Below are 5,722 nucleotides of genomic sequence, written 5' to 3'. Positions count from 1 at the left end.
TTCAATATTACTTTTATTATCCTTTAACAATTAACACTCAACACAAGGCCATACAAAAGGTATGGCGCGTCAAATAGACGGTAAAACCACTACTATTTTTGTTACAGTATTATTATTATTATCCACTCGGGGTTGATATTTTGGTTGACGCCCAATCCTACAGTATTCTAAATACGAAATTTGAACATGGTATTATATAAAACAATCATACTGTGTTAGGATTTATAAACAATACATTATGAATAATAGGGCGGTTTGAGCAGCATGCCATACTTGTTACTTTCAGGAAGTTCAATCGGAAGTAGGCTGATCTATTATTAATAATGACCTAAAGGTATTGATTTCTGTTTGCATATTGTATACTTCAATACGTCATTATTGACCTAGTCCTGCAATGCCAGGTCACGTCTCTACATTTCAGAATAGTTACGTCGTTACAAAGTATTATTTTTGTAATAGGCATAATTTTTGTATTTTATAGCCTACAATGACTCAATTGTCGTATTTCGTTTTATAATATGGATTAATAAAAGTATTTTTAGATGCACCCAATTATCTCTTGGAGTTTTCGATTGGTTCATCGTCTTCTTCCCATACATAGGCCTAACATGTTATTTTTCAAAATAATGATAAAATGCTTAGGCTATGTTACATTATTTACAACTCTCCTCCCGTCTATGTCTTTTGGCAACGAGTACTATATGGGTTTGTCATGAGAGTGTATTGGACCAAAAAATGTCATAGTGGTTGTCTCCCTTGATTATACCTCTAAAATGCTATTTTTGATTGGTTTCACTCATCGGTTTATGTCTAATTGAATCAATGTATAATTCAAAATCTTATTGCGCTTGTTTTAGATGAATGAAGAATACAAACGTTAAGTCGGAGTTGAGACGGTGATGCGGCTTATTACTCGTAAAAAGAAAACATTTTAGCATAACAAGGCGTGTCATAACTACACCTGAGTTCAAACAAGAGTTATAATGCGGCCAGAGATGGCCATACATAGAGAACTGGTTTGGTTCAAAACACCCGTTGGTGGCGGTATGTAAAAAAAAATATTATTACAATGTAAGATGAATTCGCGCGAAGTTGGTATTTAATGTGTACACAGTGTTGAATTTTGTCTATGAACGTATGTCATATTGAGTAATATGTAGACATATAGGTGTATGTATTTTGTACAAGCCAAATAAACACAATAAATCACAATGATGAATATGGCCGAGCGGTTAAGGCAGGGGCGCCGTTTACCGTACCTAAAGAGCCAACAACAACATCGGCAAGGGTTCGAGGCCGACTCGCTCCTAGTTCTGGTGGTGGAACAAGTCTTCTCGGATAAGGACTATAAACCTTAGGTCCAGTGTACACAGTTATAACCTGTGTGTACCCCGGTGAACTGGTTCACACAATAGCCCCTGTATCAGGGGGATTACCACCTATCTGATAGGACAGTGATTAATTCACTATTGGTAATCCTTGGCCACATTGCCTAAAGACATAAAATAAAAATAAATAATAGATGAGGACGATACACGATCAACCTTTTATTAAATATTTCTTTTGTTTTGAATTCAATCTAAAGATAATGTTTGGAAGTACATTATAGTTTCAACAATTTCCACAACAATATTGTGCCTAGACCTACCACCACCAAATTTAATTTCATTTAGTAAGCATGTGTGATACTTGTTGCCTTCATCCAACTGTTTGTTCGTAGTGATTCGTAGTGATTCCTATTCCGTTTTCCATCACATTATAAACCGGCATGACTACGCGTCCCGGCAGCGATTTTTTTTTTCGTACATAAGTTGGGGACCCCCTCATGAAACGTCACAAAATAAACATGAATAATTCATCAGTTAAATTTTCTTGTTCCGTGTGCACCCAAGCGTATAGCAACAAGAAGTGATTACACAAGTGCGGTACGATTCTAGGCCTATCTCCGCTGTTGAAGAATAGCGGCGTTTTGTGTGGATTGTCGAAATAATCGGCCTTTAGTAAGTTTATGGTGTTTTTAATATAATTTATTACTAAAGAAATACGTGTTAAAATTATAGTTTCTATTAATACTATTAGGCCTAATTATTAGTCTCTAAACCCATGTCTATTCTAGTAGTTGCTGTGTGGATGTGTGTGACGTGTGTGTGTGTTAGGTATGACCAAAAAGATAGTTACACTATATTATACCGTACACTATCTTTGGTAATAGTTACACTATCTTTGGTATGACACAATCCGAGTAATAAGTCAGCAAAATTAAACAATAAACATTACACAAAAATACATTTTTTATTCTCGTGGGTCAAATCTTCCCATCTCATGTGTTCATATACGCGCATTTTTAAAGTTCCTTTGAGTACATTGCATATTGTTTGATAATTGATAGCAGAATTAAAAAAATACAGTACACAAATTAAACACATTCTTTATTCTTGTGGGTCTAAGCTTTCTTTGGGCTATGTCCAAGAACGCTTGGGTGCACACGGAACAACAACTGCGATACGATTCTTTCTACAATAATAGGCCTAGGATTCTAGGTCAATTCACGTGATTGCCTTCGCGCACTCTTCTTCACACACACGTCCACTATGCAAAATGTGTCGAGGCTAATCGACAGCTAGGCAAAACATTAAACTAAGTAGTAATTGGACATGACATAGCCCAAAGACACAAGTCAGACACACCCACACAGCTACTACTAGAATATACAGGGGTTTAGAGACTAGTAATTAGGCCTAATAGTATCAATAGAAACTATAATTTTAACACGTAATTCTTTAGTAATAAACTATATTAAAAACACCATAAACTAAAGGCTGATTATTTCGACAATCCACACAAAACTCCGCTATTCTATTATGAAATCGCACGCGGCAACCACAGCGGAGATAGGCCTAGAATCGTACCGCACTTGTGTAATCACTTCTTGTTGCTATACGCTTGGGTGCACACGGAACAAGAAAATTTAACTGATGAATTATTCATGTTTATTTTGTGACGTTTCATGATGGGGTCCCCAACTTATGTACGAAAAAAAAAATCGCGTCCCGGCAAGCTTTGCAAGTGCTTCTACCCCGTTGACAACCTATGATTTCAATTATAATTAGAATTGTTTTTTTAAAGTGGTGAAACAAAGTTAAATTTCACTATATATTTTCTCATTGTTCAGGGCCACTATACCAAGTCTAATAAACGTGGTTGGTTTTTTATCTTTGATGTTGAGTTTTTCCAAGTTAGAACTTTTCACATATTTGATGTAGGCCTGGTCTATTTTATTTTTATTTTCTATATTCTATATTTTGGAAAACGACGCCGGTCTTACCTGGGTCATATTTTGATTCTCAACAAGATCTACTGTTTGGAACGAATCTGATTTTGAGACTCCATACTTGGTGCATGCATCAAGAAAGTTGCCTATGTTTACTTTAATTTGCGCACGCGACTGCAACCATGTATATGGCCTTGTCATTCCTCTTTTAATAGAAACAAAAACTATATTTTATTGCTATATAAAGCTCATAATCACAAGTCATGAGACTTTTGAAGCAAATGGAAGTGGATTAATTTTCTATTAACTAATTAAAATATTCATCGACCTAACGTTTGTGGACTGTCAAAATAGCTACAAAGGTAAGACCAATTGTTGGTAATCACAAGTTAAAAGTAAATAACATACAGAAAAAATAAAAGAAAGAGATGAGTTTTTTACATAAAAAAATTTAAAAAAATCTCCAATACCAGGTTTTAATGAAATTGAATTAACTAGACATAATTGTACCAAAGAACGGGATTTGTCAAGGTTAGTCCAGTTAATAGAAAATTGTTAAATCCACTTCATCTAGACATAGTTCGATGTGAACGCCCCTACTTATCTCTCTTATTCAATTACAATCACAGTGTTGACCTCCACGTTTCGGGTCCTTGCTACTTCTCACACCATTTAAATAATAAAACAACTCTTTTTTTTCATTATAATCATCACGTTATTGTTATTTCTCCATATTGGTCCTTGATTACTTCTCTTTCTCCATTTAAAGATGTATTGTCCCCCAAAAAATGAAAAATAAAGATGAAAAAAATCAAATTTTGAATAGACCGTTTTGTAGTTAACATAAAGTTATTCACTTCCACCGAAAAAAAATCCGAAAAAAATATTGATTTCGCTTATAAAAAAATCAAAATAAATTTACCATTTTTTCGAACTCATCGGCTCAGAAATTAGGCCGGTAGAGCTAACTCATACATATGCATGATATGTTAATGAGCATCCACACAGCAGAGATCTGATCTAACAATGGACGATGCACGTTGTATGGTACAACAACACCACCAGAGATCGACGCGACTGTGGGTTTCCCTGGGATGGCTGATCGTATAAATATGTAAATCTGAGCTGTTAATTTGTCGGTATGTAGGCCTAGACGGTTATTTTAAATATAATAATATATATAACGCAATAATAACAGGAAGGTAAATTAATTAACTTAGCCTGGGATTTTTTCAGTTCAGGGCTAGGCCTAGAATAATTAATACATGCTGCTGCATATATTACTAGGCTAGTAGCAAGCAGACTGTGACAATCGGGTCCCTGCAGAAGATGCCCAGCTAGGCCCTATACATTGTACTCTTCATAGACTGGCCTAGGCTATATGCCATCAATCTTAGCTACATTCCGAAAATACAGCCAGCTTGCTGTACCATATATATTTACAGTTGAAGCTTGTTTAACTAATTTTTATGATAAAAATAAAACAAACATTTTTCAGGGAAAATGGTTGCAATACAAGCCTGAAATTGAGAACCTTCCAGCAGCACTGTACAAGTAGACAGAGGGGAAAAGCCAGCTTAGCCATTTTACAACACAAACAAATGTTCGCTGTACTGTAGTAAGTCAAATATTTATTTTCTATTTTTATAAGTTATAAAATTATAAGTAATGTGTTTTAATTACCATAGAAAGGTAGTATACTTATTTGACTATGTCAAAGTAAGCAATTTCACTAGCCCAATTTTGCACTAAATATGCATGATCTATTTTTTCCAGATTTTCATACTTTGCTTTTACTTTTTTTAAAGACGTTGAGCTGATGAAGACTGGAACAGAGGTCACCCAAAGACAACAATGATAGACTCGGTATTGGAATATGATTGGATATTGCAGGAAAAATATTTCTGACTCTCCTGCTGCATTCGGCCAATATGTTCTTGTCCAGCTTGTAAAATATTGTATAATTTTTTTTGTATTATAATTATGTACAGTATATTATTTTGTAAACATAACATTCAATAAATAAAAAGAACTACTACAACAGTACACAGGATAAATTCTTCAAATTTACTTACACTTCATAATTTTACTGTAAATATTACAGTGCAAAAGTAGTTAATAAAATATATATATACAGTATATCTTATTGAATTCCTGTATTGTTTTTTGTGTCAATTTGTCTACTAATTATCAATGTGTTGATTGTGGCAGTAATTACGACAGCTATAGTCTTCTAAGATCGCTCACATCCATTACAAAGAGTCATTTTAATAGTAAGAAACGTTTCAATAAATTGTGAATGTTGCCACTGTACGATACATTTTATGTTTCTCACTACTTGCTCTTATTGTTCAATCAATCAACCTAAAAAAAAAAAGAAATTTGTGTCAAAATATCTGCATAAAATGTTTATTTGCGGAATGTTAATTTGAACCTATTGCATTTGATACA

The 5,722-nt window shown here is 34.1% G+C and overlaps 1 long non-coding RNA gene across 2 annotated transcripts; it reads left to right on the top strand.

Moving 5' to 3' along the window:
* Positions 1-4,035: 4,035 nt before the first annotated feature.
* On the top strand, positions 4,036-5,318 carry LOC140051800 (uncharacterized). 2 transcript variants are annotated; one of them, XR_011845552.1, is made up of 3 exons: positions 4,036-4,410; positions 4,770-4,889; positions 5,080-5,318. It is a non-coding gene; the product is annotated as an uncharacterized lncRNA (long non-coding RNA). The 2 variants fall into 2 exon arrangements; XR_011845553.1 differs by having other exon boundaries at positions 5,048-5,318.
* Positions 5,319-5,722: the final 404 nt, after the last annotated feature.

Source organism: Antedon mediterranea, chromosome 6 (genome assembly GCF_964355755.1).
Source record: "Antedon mediterranea chromosome 6, ecAntMedi1.1, whole genome shotgun sequence".
NCBI classification, from domain to species: domain Eukaryota; kingdom Metazoa; phylum Echinodermata; class Crinoidea; order Comatulida; family Antedonidae; genus Antedon; species Antedon mediterranea.
Note: the sequence above shows the minus strand (reverse complement) of the source record. Positions and strands in the feature narration are given on the sequence as shown.